General features: G+C 45.0%; 1 long non-coding RNA gene across 1 annotated transcript in view; it reads right to left on the bottom strand.

The window, feature by feature from the left end:
- LOC107132944 (uncharacterized) overlaps positions 1-14,768 on the bottom strand; it is a 50,546-nt gene extending 35,778 nt beyond the window's left edge. The window contains exons 1-3 of the long non-coding RNA XR_001501375.3: positions 9,119-14,768; positions 8,974-9,007; positions 4,308-4,410 (exon numbers count right to left, since the gene is read on the bottom strand). This is a non-coding gene — a long non-coding RNA (uncharacterized lncRNA). The remainder of the gene's footprint in view (positions 1-4,307; positions 4,411-8,973; positions 9,008-9,118) is intronic.
- Between the last annotated feature and the right edge of the window lie 1,582 nt (positions 14,769-16,350).

The following is a 16,350-nucleotide window of genomic DNA, read 5'->3' as shown; positions in this document are numbered from 1 at the left end:
GATTGATTTCCTTTAGGAGTGACTGGTTTGATCTCACTGTAGTCCAAGGGACTCTCAAGAGTCTTTTCCAACACCACAGTTTGAAAGCATCAATTCTTTGGTGATCAGCCTTCCTTATGGTCCAACTCTCACATCTATACATGACTACTGGAAAAACCATAGCTTTGACTATACAGAGCAAAGATGAGTATACTGATGCGAAGAACTCATTTGAAAAGACCCTGATGCTGGGAAAGATTGAAGGTGGGAGGAGAAGGGGACAACAGAGGATGAGATGGTTGGATGGCATCACCCACCAACTCGATGGACATGAGTTTGAGTAAGCTCAGGGAGTTGGTGATGGCCAGGGAAGCCTGGCATGCTGCAGTCCATGGGGTCACAAAGAGTCGGACTCAACTAAGTGATTGAACTGAACTGACTATACGGGACCTTTGTCAGCAAAGTGATGTCTCTGCTTTTTAATATGCTCTCTAGGCTTGTCATAGGACAACATTTACCACTATTTGAATATTTTCCTAGACACATTTTTCTGCATTCCCCCATCTATTCATCTTGTACTGCTGTTTCTACTGATGCATATTTGTCTTCTACAAATTACCATAGTCTTTTTTTTAAATTTATTTATTTTAATTGGAGGCTAATTACTTTACAATATTGTATTGGTTTTGCCATACATCAACATGAATCTGCCACAGGTGTACACGTGTTCCCCATCCTGAACCCCCCTCCCACCTCCCTCCTCGTACCATCCCTCTGGGTCATCCCAGTGCACCAGCCCCAAGCATCCTGTATCCTGCATTGAACCTGGACTGGTGATTCGTTTCTTATATGATATTATACATGTTTCAATGCCATTCTCCCAAATCATCCCACCCTCTCCCTCTCCCATAGAGTCCAAAAGACGGTTCTATACATTTGTGTCTCTTTTGCTGTCTCGCATACAGGGTTATCATTACCATCTTTCTAAATTCCATATATATGCGTTAGTATACTGTATTGGTGTTTTTATCTCTGGCTTACTTCACTCTGTATAATAGGCTCCAGTTTCATCCACCTCATTAGAACTGATTCAAATGTATTCTTTTTAATGGCTGAGTAATACTCCATTGTGTATATGTACCAGAGTTTTCTTATCCATTCATCTGCTGATGGACATCTAGGTTGCTTCCATGTCCTGGCTATTATAAACAGTGCTGCGATGAACATTGGGGTACACATGTCTCTTTCAATTCTGGTTTCCTCAGTGTGTATGCCCAGCAGTGGGATTGCTGGGTCATAAGGCAGTTCTATTTCCAGTTTTTTAAGGAATCTCCACACTGTTCTCCATAGTGGCTGTACTAGTTTGCATTCCCACCAACAGTGTAAGAGGGTTCCCTTTTGTCCATATCCTCTCCAGCATTTATTGCTTGTAGACGTTTGGATCACAGCCATTATCTCAACAGATGCAGAGAAAGCCTTTGACAAAATTCAACATCCATTTATGATAAAAAGTCTCCAGAAAGCAGGAATAAAAGGAACACCTCAACATAATAAAAGCTATATATGACAAACCTATAAATTACCATAGCCTTAAAAGCTTAAATCATTCCCCCCAACCATGTATTAGCTCACAGTCCTGTGGGTCTAAAGTCTAGGCACAGACAGACTGAGTTCCCTGCCCAGGGTCTCCCAAGGCTAAAATAGAGGTGTCTGCCAGGCTGTGTTCTCATCGAGAGCTTGGGGTCCTTTTCCTGGCTTGTGTGGTTATGTCAGGATTCAGGTCCTTCAGTTATAGGCTTACAGGTTCCATTTCCTTGCTGGCCACAAACCAAGCCCTGAGCTCCTGAAGGCTGCCCACATTCCTTTCCCTGGGCCCCTCCAACTTCAAAGTCAGAAACAGTCTTCCTCACATTGAAACCCCCTCATGCTACAAATCTCTCCCATCAGGAAAAGCCCAGTCCCCATGAATGGCTCACTGACTGAGTCAGGTGACCATCAACTCCACCTGTAACATAACCTAGTCCAGGGGATGACAGCCCCATCACATTCATGGTCCACATCCACGCTCCAGGGGAGGGTATTCCACAGGGCAGGAACACCAGGGCGCAGGAATTTGGGAACTAACTTAGAATCCTGCCTACCCTGCCTCACTTGAGCAGGACCTTGCCGGCTTTATCTCTGCACCCTATGGCCTAGGACCCTGTGGTTCTTCCAACCACACAGAGAACAATGAAGACAGTGAAAATACTGCACAGCTCAATGTGGGAAAGCAACAGCGTTGCTCAGAACTTAGAGGTGCCCAGGGCCCAGGAGCCCTGACCAATCCTGGTCCTGCCCTCCAGCCCAGGGACAAGTAAATCAGAATCCCACACCCTTGAACCAAGTCACGGCCACCATGCCACGGTATATAATAGATGCTCATTAATTTGTTTTTCATTTACTAATGGACTGAAAGGAAGAGGATTCTCTCTCCTGGAAACTAGTGTTACTCACTCAGTCATGTCCGACTCTTTGTGACCCCATGGACTGTAGCCCATCAGGCCCCTCTGTCCATGGGATTCTCCAGGTCAGAATACTGGAGTGAGTAGCTGTTCCCTTCTCAGGGGGATCTTCCCAACCCAGGGATTGAACCCAGGTCTCTTGTACTGCAGGCAGATTCTTAACCATTTGTGCCACCAGAGAAGCCCTCTTGGAAACTAGAGATGCAAAGAATTGAAAGAACTGGGGTGGCGGGGAGCAAAGCAGAAGCCAGGAGCCAATCGAGTGCTTCTTATTTGCCTCTACTCTTGGCCTGTTCCTCACCCAGCTCACCTCCAACCCCCTCTCCCCCAGGAAGCCTTCTCTGCCCCCGCCTGACGTCCTGTGCACTGAGTACCTTCCTACTTCATTGGACCCTTTTTTGAGGGTTGTCTTTGACCCCTTCTCTCCTATTGTTGATACACAGGAGGCCAAGTCCTACGTGCTGTTTTCAATTCACCACACCTGTGTCTCAGGTCCTTGTGTCCCCTTCACTCTCCTTGAGGAAGGTGGCCACGTCACCCACCTTTGTTTCTACCCAGTGCAGACGGAGCGTGTTTAGGCTGTGCAGACCCCTGGGACCACTTTCAGTTCAGTCGCTCTGTCATGTCCGATTCTGTGACCCCATGGACTGCAGCAGGCCAGGCTTCCCTGTTCATCACCAACTCCTGGAGCTTGCTCAAACTCATGTTCATTGAGTTGGTGATGCCATCCAACCATCTCATCCTCTGTTGTCCCCTCCTCCTCCCACCTTCAATCTTTCCCAGCATCAGGGTCTTTTCAAATGAGTCAGTTCTTCACATCAGGTGGCCAAAGGATTCGAGTTTCAACTTCAGCATCAGTCTTTCCAGTGAATATTCAGGATTGATCTCCTTCAGAATGGACTGGTTGGATCTCCTTGCAGTCCAAGGGACTCTCAAGGGTCTTCCCCAACACCATAATTCAAAAGCATCAATTCTTCAGTGCTCAGCTTTCTTTATAATTCAACTCTCACATCCATACATGAGTACTGGAAAAACCATAGCTTTGAGACCTGCTTCAAACAGGAAATAGGAGATCGCCTGGGGAGGGGCAGTTGGGTGAAGCATGCTGTGTGCGGGGGTGGGGGAGATCAGGCCCCAGGAACACAGTGGGAAGCCCTGGCCCCTATGAAAAGGTAACACAGAAAAGGAGAGGAAGGAAAGCAATCAGACCGAGAGAGTTGGTCATCATCAGACTGGTGTGAGGACCCGCATCCAACCAAAGGATGTCTCTGCAGATACAGGCTACTTGTCTCTGTCCGATCCACCAGAAGAGCCATAGGCACTGAAAATCGTCTGCATTCTCCTTTCTCCTTGCTTCCAATAGTAGTCAGTTTTGGTGCAAGTAAAATGATGCAGTGATGCCCGTGTTGAACATATGCATGTGTGAATGCTGTCACTTCAGTCATGTCCGACTCTTTGTGACCCTGTGGACAGGAGCCCACAAGACTCTCCTTTCCATGGGGATCCTCTGGGCAAGAATGCTGGCTGGAGTGGGTTGCCATGCCCTCCTCCAGGGGAATCTTCCCAACTCAGAGATCGAACCCATGTACTCTGCAGGCAGATTCTGCTGAGCTACTGGGGATGCCCAGGTGTGATATATTTGGCCCTTATCCAAGGGAGTAGAGAAAATTGATCTGATACACAAGTACGCTGAAAGGGGACCATAAGCCCTTGAGTGAGACCATCACCAGCATGCAAGCCCCACTGGGGTACGTGAACAGGAAGGTAACATTCATGCCACAGGTTCAAGAAAGACTCTCATTGGAAGTAAGATGAGTCAGAACTTACTGGACTCCAAGTCCTGGTTCTGGGCTCTTCTCCAGGGAGCCTGGCACTTAGCAAGGGATCAGAGGGCAGCCTCAGAGGTGATAAGCAGACTGGGCAGCAGGGCCTGGGAGGAAAAGAAGCTGGGATTATTCATTGGGGGAAGACAGGCAGGCAGGATTTAATACAATCTTCAGGTATCAGAAGAGTTCTTAGGCAGTGCAGGGTGAGTCTTGGCAGTGGCTACTGAGGATAGAATAAGGAGAGAAACTTAATCCCCAGCATAAGGGATTTAGGATAGCTAAGGGGGAGAATTTCCTGATGGTGAAGGTTGTTAAAAGTTGCAATGAATGGTCTGGGGAGAGACTGGGGCCTGCTCTGGAAGCTTTTACAAGTAGAAGAGATTATCCTCTGGCAGGGCAGCTTATCTCTAATCCTGCCTGAAGGCAGGGGAATGGACGCAGTGACCTCAGGGTCTCCTTCAGACTTGGAAAGCAGGCCTTCCCATCAACGGGCCAGCCAACACTGCTGAGCAGGAGATGTGCTTTGAGGCAGGCCCAGAGTGTTCCCTGAAATAAGAAGAAGCCATGTGAAATCGCCTTCCCTTTGTCTATTTTTTAGCCACAGCTGCCTCATGGCAATGGCCAGGTACCTCTATAATCTTGGGTCTAATCAAGGGCACCTTAGACAAGAAAGCCAAGCGCAGCCACAGACCACACTGAGACAGATGACTCTCCACTCGACAGAGCACCCCATACGGCAGAGCCTTGCTGTGGTCTTCTCCACGGAGGGCTCTGCATTTAAAAAGCCATCTGAAGGGACTTTTCTGGCAGTCCAGTGATGAAGACTTTGCCTTCTAATGCAGGGATGTGTGGGTTTGATCCCTAATCGGGGAGCTAAGATCCCACCTGCCTTATGGCCAAAAAACCAAAACATAAAACAGAAGCAATATTGTAACAAATTCAGGAAAGACTTTAAAAATGGTCCACATCAAAAAAAAAAAAAAAAAGTCAGGTGAAAAGCTTGCTGGCTCCCAGGCAGTCACAACAGGGCATTCTCAGCTTGCTGCTACCAGACGAATGACCGAAAAAGGCTGCACTAGCTCTGGCTTTTCCTAAACCACACTTTCACTTCCTGCCTGTAAATTGACAAGGCTTCTGAGAACAATGGGCTATGCCCAGCTGTTCACCTTGGGGGCCAGGTAAGAAGAGCACAAGACCTTGGGTGCACGGAGCCTCCATACAGGTTGAGAACAATAACAGGAACACAGAGCATAAGCCAGAATGGCCTCAGAAGCCTTCTATGCTTGGGGAAATCTTGAAGGAAGGGCAAGACTTGGGCAGAGAGGAGAACCCCGACAATCTTCTGAAGTGGTTTTCCAAAATGCTGCACGGATACCTGAACAATACCCAGGGCTGTAGTTGATTCAATGTTTGCTGAAACCTAGAAAGCCAAAGACAAGATGACCTTTGGCTTTCTAGAACCTGGGAGGAGGGGGGGAGTGTCTAACTCTGCCCAGTAGTTAGATAAATTTGGAAGTGGATATATATTTTATTTTCAGTTCTATTTCCCCAGTGAAGAAAGAATTATTTAGCCCTTAACCCTATACCTTCTCAGAACTGGATTCTTCATTCTTGCTATTTCCTTCTCACAAGTTAGCTGATGTCATTCCAGGGCTTTTTCTTTGTCCTCCATATCTCTGATCCAACTCTTTTACAGGATTTACACCAGGCCCCTCTCTGCTTTCCACCTCTCAACACTTGATAAGTCCACCTATCCATCCCCTCCCACACACACAGAGCCCTGGGGCCAGTGTCTGCCCTTCAAGGACACCTTTCCTTCTGGAGGAGTAAACACCAGCCTTCCAGGCACTTCTACCCAGACTGTATCACCTTCGGTTAACACAGGTACAGGACTGGAACAAATGGTCCAGTGTACTTAGGAGAAATAAGCATGTAAATGTATTATTCTGCCCATTGCACATGCCAGACACAGGCAGAAGCTGGTTGCAAAAAGCATATTAAGCATGCAATCAGCTGCATCCTCATGCCCAAATAAAGCTATTTTCATTTCATAAAGCAAGAGAGCAAGTCAAGTCATTAGGGAAATAGAAATGGGGAGCTTAAACGCCTAATTGGAAGCTCTATTGCACTTGCAAAGTACCTTTGGTTTTTCTAAAAATTTAAGGGAAACACATTGAGCTTAGAATTGCAGATAGATTGATGCCACATCCATTCCTGCACTAGCACAGAAGGAACACCCCTTCCTGTGGGCTCATCCCAACCCCAGTCACACTGTGTAAATAGCAATGAGGACCCAGAAGGAAGCAAGGGGCTCCTAAAAGCAGGAAAAATTGAAGGGACAGCAAAAGTCCTCTTCCTGTCCATGGAGGGCAGAATCTCATGACCACAGTGCCTCTCTGGCTGCTTTAATTTAACTCTTCCCTCTCTCAGCTAGAATTTTAATGAATCTGATGTATTTCTTGGACATTTCCTATGTGCCTGGTACAAACTGCAACTTCTCTGGAACTTCAGGGACCTCTTCTGTCAACATGCTTGGTGATTTAGCCCTGGAATTCCACAGAAGTGGCTGGAAGCCATGGAGGAGCGGGCTCCACATGGGAGATGTACAGACAAGGAGAATTCTACTCCCTCACATCCATGCCCACTTGTATCTGCTTAATATTTGGGGATTCCATATAGGATATTCAGTTCAGTTCAGTTCAGGTCAGTCACTCAGTCATGTCCGACTCTTTGCAACCCCATGAATTGCAGCACGCCAGGCCTCCCTGTCCGTCACCAACTCCCAGAGTTCACTCAAACTCACGTCCATCAGGTCGGTGATGCCATCCAGCCATCTCATCCTCTGTCGTCCCCTTCTCTTCCTGCCCCCAATCCCTCCCAGTATAGTATTTTGGGATTCCATATAAGATATTATGTTGGCCAAAAAGTTCATTCAGGATCGTTCATAAGCTAAACTGAATGAACTTTTTGGCTAGCCCAATAACATTTGGTGAGGGTGGGGGAGCAGGGTTTCTGTTGCTTAAATACATACACACACACAATCCACAATTGAGAGACTGTAGTCTCTAATCTCACCACACAGATGAGGGAAGGCCTCATTGACCAGATGGGTAGCTCAGTAATAGAATTTAGAGGCTTGTGGATTCTCTGGAGCATGTATTCCGGGAACTCAGAGCCCAGGAAAACAAGGATCGTGTTTCCTGCGAAGGTCAGGCTTGATCTGTTGGGTGATCTTGCCCGTGTGCCTTCTACATTACACACTTTTTCATAGAGAATTCATCTAAACCCATCTGGAGAAACCAGGACATTAAGATTAACCCAGATGCTCATTTGGTCCTGGAGTCTTCTTATAGATAAGGTCTTTTTATCCAGGAAGTCTCTGGCTCAGGAGGATTGAGGGTATTTATCAACACAGATCTCTTCAATCAAGATCTCTTCAATCAAGAGGAGCATGCAGGATCCACAGAAACACGGGAGGAATAGTCTTCTCAAGCCAACACCATCATGTTTCTGAAAATTTCCATAGAGCCCTGAACCACAAGGGAATAAACTCTAATGGTTGAACATTGGGTACTCTGAGTGCACATCAGTTCAGTTCAGTTCTGTAGCTCAGTCTTGTCCAATTCTTTGCAACCCCATGGACTGCAGCACGCCAGGCTTCCCTGGCCATCACCAGCTCCCGGAGCCTACTCAAACTCATGTCCATTGCATCTGTGACGCCATCCAATCATCTCATCCTCTGTCATCCCCTTCTCCTCCCACCTTCAATCTTTCCCAGCATCAGGGTCTTTTCCAATGAGTCAGTTCTTTGCATCAGGTGGCCCAAGGATTATAGCTTCAGTTTCAGCATCAGTCCTTCCAATGAATATTCAGGACTGATTTCCTTTAGGATTGACTGGTTGGATCTCCTTGCAGTCCAAGGGACTCTCAAGAGTCTTCTCCCCTCTGGGACAACTAACTGCCATGTCCCTTCAAGAGGCCAGCCCTGCAAATACATAAGGACTCAGTCCTTGATGTTTTCTTCTGATCCCTAAAATAGGTTCATACTGCAGTCTGATGGGCACTTCTCCACTCTATGGAATGTCTGCTTGACACACACACAACATGACAAATGTTATTAGATTAGGTCATTACCTGCACTGGAAATGAAACCACAAGCATGTAACAGAGGACCTGCATCCAGGTATACCCAATCTTTCTGTGACATCACTAAGCGGGGCACCCACTTCTGTCCTTCAGTGTAGAGTTCACTGGGAGCCTCAAAGAGCATGAAACTCAACAGCTTTCCAAGCTGAAGAAACAGTTGGATTTTCATGGGCAGCAGGGACCATAACTACCAAACCTCTAGGTTCTCCCTAGATTCTAACTCCAAAGAGAAACAAGGTGTCCCTGGAGAAATGGAGGGATGTGGAAAGAGAAAGAGAAGTGGAAACCGCAGAGAGAGTGATGAATGGCCAGTCTGCATTGCTGAACTAGTTATTACTGAGTTGTTTGCCATTTGGCCCCATGTATTTTTAAAGCATATAGTTAAGGAGCATTTATTAAAATGTTTTCAAGTTGTCCTTCTAAAGAAGAGACCCTGACAAGCCACTCAGTATATTGCAAAGGTGGGTTAAATGCTATTATCCTTGCTGCAGAGATAGGAAGACAAGAGTATAATGGATTACCTTAATTTCCCAGAGACACGCGGTGCATTCATTACTGGCAGGGGAAAAAAAAAGAAAAAGACAATCAGATTAAAGAATCCTGAAACCGGGGCCACCTTGCCAAGAAAGCCAACTGGTTTGAGGAAAGGAGAGGCGAGCCCCACACCTCCAAGGGAGCTGCTCCAAAAAACGCAGTCCTTAGAAACACAGACACCTTCACCTTCCGGAGCTCTGAATTAAAATGTGCAACAGAAACAAATTCGCCACGCACAGAACCGCGAGGGCTCACCAATCTGCCGTGTGAGGCAGATTGGGAGAGGAGGAAAAAATAATCCAGATCCTAATTTAGTTCGGGAGCTTGTTTTCTTACACCAACAAATCCTTCTAAAAATGATTTCCTGATTAGAGGCAAACGTTGGAGGCCCAAGCTCTCGGAGACTGTTGTGTCGTCAGCACGTTAGTGTGTTTCTTAGCAACTCTCTCCCTCCACTTTTAGGAAGAAACAACACCTCTGCCAGTAACTCAAAGCGGGAGAAGACTCAGCACCTCTGATGATTCACAGCCGCGGAGGGAGGCCCAGATACCTGAGGTCTGTGTGAGGGTGGGACTCTAGTCAGTAGCCAGACTCAGACAGCAAATGCCAACGCAAGTGCCAGGCTGTGCGGGGAAACTGCAAAAGGCGAGAAGAGGGGACCACTGCATCTCTGTGTGTCTATGTACTTGCAGCCATCAACTGCCATCTCATAACTTGAAATGTGAATCCCAGTGCTTCTGCAGAGCTGATATCTTTCTCTCACCAGGCTTAAAGATGCAGAAAGCCCCTAAGGAGAAGTCAAGTCAGTGAAGGTTAAGGAATAGGGTTTTCTGAACTGATTTTATCTTAAACTTTGGAATTTTCAGGATCAGCTCGGAAAGAACTGAAGATCAAAACTTTATTTATCCATTGATTAAGCATTTATTACCCATTGACAGTATGCCAGCTCTTGTTCTCTGTGATTTCAAATCAGTTCTTTTGGCAAGGAGCGCTATCAATGAACCCTGAAGCTAGAAGGGACCATCAACTCCAACTATCTCATTTTCCAGATGAGAAAACTGAGACCTCGTGAGGTTCTCCTCCCTGAGATATGAGTAATTTATTGACAAAGCTAGAGCATAAATACAAGTATTCCCACCATGACTACTAATTCTCAGACCAGATGCTTCAAAACTGGACTTGGATACTCTCTGCCTGAGAAGGGGAGACGTGATATTCAATTTGCCAATATTCACAACCTTGGAGGAAGTGATATTCATCCTAAGCCAAAACATATTGGTAAATTCTCTAATTTAGTCAGATGATGTCTCACTTTACATGATAAATGTTTCTAAAAAGTTGCATGCAAATCAAATTTTTGTAAATTGAATTACTTCTTTAAAAGCACAAGACAGATTGCTTTGTAAAGGAACCCTGGGCTGAAAATGAGAAATATTTCTGCAATTTAAATAATAACTACCTCCATAATTTATCTCTTCTGTAATTCATAATTTAATATTTCTTGGTTTTGTTTAGCATCACTTGCTTAAAACAAGAAAGATCTATATTTATGCAGCTACTGTCACCAAGAAGTTTGAAGTACATTAATAACAACTAGTATTCAATACTTTCCTTCTACATACTCTTAAGAACTAATAAGGATTTGGTATTCCCATTTGGCAGATGGGAAAGAAGTTAAGGCATGCAGTAAGGACAGATCTAAGATCGCGGAGAAAGTCAATCAGGTGGACAGGATGTCTGCATGTTCTTGGTTATAAATCCTGGATTTTTGTCTACTGGGTTAGGACACTGTAGGAAACTATTGTATTCAAGCTCTTCAGAGAAATAGACCCAATAGGATACATATGGATCTATAAGAGGAGTTTTATGGAAATTGGTTCATGTGATTGTGGAAACTGAGATATGCCATGATGTGCACTGGAGAACCAAGAAACCCAGTGAAATAATTCAAGTTCAATGGCCTAAAAAAGGGGGAGGGGGCAAAGGAAATGGAAGAGGGGCCATTGGTGTAACTCCCAGAATCTGAAGGCCAGAGAACCAGGAGCTCTGATATCCGAAAGTAAGAGAAGACAGATGTCCCAGCTGAAGATGTAACAGCAAAATGCCCATGTTCCACTTTTTTTTCCCATTCACACCCCCAGTGCATTGAATGGATGCAATGGTAAGGGAGGGTCTTCTTCACTCAGTCAACTGATTCAAACGCTAATCTCTTCTGCAAACATCCTCACAGATAGACTCAGAAATAACATTTCACTAGTTATCTGGGAAATCCCTTAGCCCAGTAAATTGAAAGATTAACCATCACAACTACTGTCTCCCAGGGAGACATTCTCCACATCTCAGATATGTGGACTCCCAAGAAATTCATGAAGCATCTCAAAGATATATACTCTAGGAATCCAGGAGAGCCTCCTACCTTTCTCTCTACCCAATCACTCAACTCATCTGGGGCAACATGGAGACCAAAAAAGAGTCTCAATCAATTCATAACAATGTGTCTTACTGATTCCCCATCACAATGCATCCCTCTGACTGTTCAAAAGAAAACTGGAGAATGTACAGGTTCTGCCCCCAAGAACACTCAGTCCACTGAAAGAGGCAAAACTCACACATGAAACTACATTCTAGTCTAAATGCACATGGGTCTCCTCCACTAAATGATAGAGCCTTAAGGAGAGGGACCATCTTCATCTTTGCTTTGTTAGCACCTTGCCTTGGAAAATGTCAGTAACCAGTTGAATTTTTCATCATATTCAATTATGAAAACGCAGATGGATTGGGAAGGGAGTTATCTGCAAATATCGGGAGAGACAATATAGAAGATATAAAATCAACATATTGTTTGTATCCCCAGAATGACTTCACCTCTTCTGTGGGAAGAATAATAATAAAGCCAGCCTCAGAGAGTGGTGGTGGCACTTGAGTGGCAAAATAGATCTAAAGCATTTAGCATGTCTCAGGCATGCATTGAGCACTTAATAAGCACTGCCTATCATTTATATTGTAAGGATCACAGATGGTGGTGACAAAGGAATGGATGACAGATCGATGCAGGGAAAAATTTTCCCACAATGTCAAGGGCTGTTCACTCGTGGAAGCTGCTACATGGGTGAAGCTCCCTCTCCAAGAGCCTGGACAGTCATCTCTGAATGATGTCAAGAAACTAGGTAAAGTTGGCTGAAGGCACTGGTTCATTAACCTGGCTGGGAATTAGAACAATGTAGGCAGATTGCCAGGAGAAATATCAATAACCTCAGATATGCAGATGACACCATGCTTATGGCACAAAGTGAAGAAACTGAAGAGCCTCTTGATGAAAATGAAAGAGGAGAGTGAAAAAGTTGGCTTAAAACTCAACATTCAGAAAACTAAGATCATGACATCTGGTCCCGTCATTTCATGGCAAATAGATGGGGAAACAATGGAAACAGTGACAGACTTTATTTTTGAGGGCTCCAAAATCACTGCAGATGGTGACTGCAGCCATGAAATTAAAAGACGCTTGCTCCTTGGAAGAAAAGTTACGAACAACCTAGACAACGTATTAAAAAACAGAGACATTACTTTGCCAAAAAAGGTCCGTCTAGTCAAGGCTATGGTTTTTCCAGTAGTCATGTATGGATATGAGAGTTGGACTTTAAAGAGAGCTGAGTGCTGAAGAATTGATACTTTTGAACTGTGGCATTGGAAACGACTCTTGAGAGTCCCTTGGACTGCAAAGAGATCCAATCAGTCAATCCTGAAGGAAATCAGTCCTGAATATTCATTGGAAGGACAGATGCTGAAGCTGAAAATAAAATCCTTTGGCCACCTGATGAGAAGAACTGACTCATTGGAAAAGACCCTGATGCTGAGAAAGATTGAAGGCAGGAGGCGAAGGGGACAACAGAGGATGAGATGGTTGGATGGCATCACCGACTCGATGGACATGAGTTTGAGCGAGCTCCAGGAGTAGGTGATGGACAGGGAAGCCTGGCGTGCTGCAGTCCACGGGGTCGCAAACAGTCTGACATTATTGAGCAACTGAACTGAACTGACTGAGACAGTGCTTTAAATGCACACAGCTTTAGGCCCATCCAGACATCTTTAACAACTGTGGGAAGACCCAGGAATTTATATTTAAATAAGCATCCAAAGTGACTTTTAGGTAGTTCATCAAGCATGGATCTAATTATCTAAGTTTTGAGAACCACCTGTAGAGAGAAAGTTTATGATCCCATCTGGATTCTGAGGCTCTAGGAGTTCCTTCATCCATCCTTGATCTCCTTCAGGATAATATCATTGAAAATCACACAGGTTGACAAAGTCAGAAAGGTTGGCTTCCAATCCCTGTTCTGCCATTTCCTAGCTGTATGACTTAACACATATTCATTATTCTCCCAAAGCCTCAATTTCTTGTCCATAAAATAGAGATAAAGATGAATACCTTGCATGGATGTCCTAGGAGGGGTTTCTGACACATAGTAAGTGCTTGACAAATGTTTTATAAGAAAAGCACCTCTCATTGTACAAAAAAATAAAAAGGACATAATAAACACGAATTCCTCTTCTCACTACCATCCCAAACTTACACATTATGTGGAGGAAATTGAGTTCACATAAACCAAGGAGACAACAAAAGATGAAAAAGTGAGACTAGAACCATGCATAGATGGAGATGCCAGAAGAACAGGAAAATAGCTTCAGTTCAGTTCAGTCGCTCAGTCATGTCCGACTCTTTGCGACCCCATGAACCACAGCACGCCAGGCCTCCCTGTCCATCACAGTCTCCCGGAGTTTACCCAGACTCATGTCCATTGAGTCGGTGATGCCATCCAGCCATCTCATCCTCTGTCGTCCCCTTCTCCTCCTGCCCCCAATCCCTCCCATCATCAGAGTCTTTTCCAATGAGTCAACTCTTCGCGTGAGGTGGCCAAAATATTGGAGTTTCAGCTTCAGCATCAGTCCTTCCAATGAACACCCAGGACTGATCTCCTTCAGAATGGATTGGTTGGATCTCCTTGCAGTCCAAGGGACTCTCAAGAGTCTTCTCCAACACCATAGTTCAAAAGCATTAATTCTTTGGCGCTCAGCTTTCTTTACAGTCCAACTCTCACATCCATACATGACCACTGGAAAAACCATAGCTTAGGGGATTCCAAAAGCCAAGTGGATTCTCAAAATCTGAAGTAAAGCAGAGATAGAAAAAACACAATGCATTACATTTCTGTGGGAAAGTAAAGGAGAGTGAAAGTATCATAGATCTTTCTGGATTTTGTTGGGTGTTCTCAATCATTAAATCTGCATTTAGAAATATTTATATTTGCTGAAAACCAAGAGCCTTGGTGCACAGGGAGAATGAAAAGAGCAAGGGACAGGTCTAATTAATCATCAGGGGGCTGTCACATTGACAACTAGAAGAATTGGAAAGTTACAAAGTACCAGCACCAAACAGCATCAATCACCCAACGATGGTAAATAAATTAATCAAAAATCATTGGGTACCAAAAGGTCTGGGGGAAAAATAAAAGGCAGAAGAGAAAAAATGATTAGGAGCAGCTAGCAAGCAAAACAGCAGAGCCTGACCCTGTTAAAGCTAAAGCCATGTACCCTGGCAGATTGCCAGCTACTCTGCCTTCAATGCCCTGCCCACCCCCAAGCATTGTGCCAAGCACAACTGGGTGCAAAAGCAGCTATGGATGCTGTTGTCTTTGCACCTATTACCCCTTTCGTATTTAATGGGAGATTCGCTTAGGCTGCCTACTCTCTACCCACTAATAAAAGGGGAAATACTGTCCTTGACAGAGCTTCCCAGGTGGCAATAGTGGTAAAGAATCCACCTGCTAATACAGGAGACATAAGGTAAGCGGGTTCCATCTCTGGGTGGGGAAGATCTCCTGGACTAGGAAATGGCAACCTGCTCCAGGATTCTTGCCTAGACAATTCCATGGACAGAAGAGCCTGGCGGGCTACAGTCCATGCAGTCATGAAGAGTCGGACATGACTGAGCAACTGTGCACAGTCATATCCAACTCTTTGCAACCCCATGGACTCTTGCCCACCAGGCTCCTTTACAAGTGTGTGTGCTCAGTGGCTTCAGTCACGTCCAAATCTTTGTGACCCCACAGACCTTAGCCTGCCAGGCTCCTCTGTTCATGGGATTTTCCAGGTAAGAACACTAGAGTGGGTTGCTATGCCCTCCTCCAGGGGATCTTCCACACCCCATGTCTCTTGCATTGTAGGTGGATTCTTTACCACTGAACCATCAGGGAAGCCCTCCTTGATAAGTAGGTCACCCTAAATACTGCTTTGCTCAAAGCCATTCCCTGACTCATTACTGAGCTACCATATTTGTGTGTTTGAGTTATCACAGCCCCAGGACTTGGGAGAATTCATGACTCTCTCCTCTGGAATAATATTGTATGTATGTATGCTTAGTTTCCCAGAAGTGTCTGACTCTTTGTGACCCCATGGACTATAGCCCGCCAGGCTCCTCTGTCCACAGGGATCCTCCAGGCAAGAATACTGGTTGTCATGCCCTTCTCCAGGGGATCTTCCCAACCCAGGGATCAAACCCAGGTCTACCACATTGCAGGCAGATTCTTTACCATCTGAGCCACCAAGGAATAATATTAGGGGCCCTCTTTGACCTAGGATTATATAACACTGGGCCCACCTTCCTCAACCTGGCCTCTAATCAGTTCATGTACTCCAATCAGTTCATTTTTTTCTTTACCTGGCAAAAGAGTGGTTATGCAGGATATTAACCAGATCACCAACTTCCTCATTCTTTTCTAATCAGGATGCACACATCTACCCCTCAAGGTTCACACAGTCTCAGTGGTGAATTAAGAGAATCGAACACCTGGATTTTCTGTGGATCCACACTGGTCACGAAATATTTCAGTAGAATTTAACATCTGCTAGGGCCTAAGCTCAACCTTTCTTTAAAATACATTTTTGACATGCTAGATCACACATTCTTTATTTACAATTCCCTCACAAGTGATCATCTGCAATTTAATTCCACTTAACACATATTTCATGAGCACCCATATGGTTCTAGCAAAGACATAGAAATGAGGGGAGCCATGTCTCTCTGTATTCTGAGAACTCATAGATTAGTAAGAGAGACAAAACCATCACTAATGACATGCTCTAGGAACTATGACCACAGAGACATAAACCACGCACAGTAGGACTAAGGACAGAATTAACTCTCATACAAGACGATGGGAAAGACTTGCTAGGAGTGGGGAGTGGGGAGTGCAGAAAGACAGGATCTGATATGACTTGGAAGAAGGTCAAGTCCTGGAAGATGGAGAAGAGAGGATACTAAGGGCAGTGACAAACTTGAGAAAGGCCTGAGAAATACGTAAATGCAA

Source organism: Bos taurus, chromosome 11 (assembly GCF_002263795.3).
Source record: "Bos taurus isolate L1 Dominette 01449 registration number 42190680 breed Hereford chromosome 11, ARS-UCD2.0, whole genome shotgun sequence".
NCBI lineage: Eukaryota > Metazoa > Chordata > Mammalia > Artiodactyla > Bovidae > Bos > Bos taurus.
This window is presented reverse-complemented; position numbering and strand designations above follow the sequence as displayed.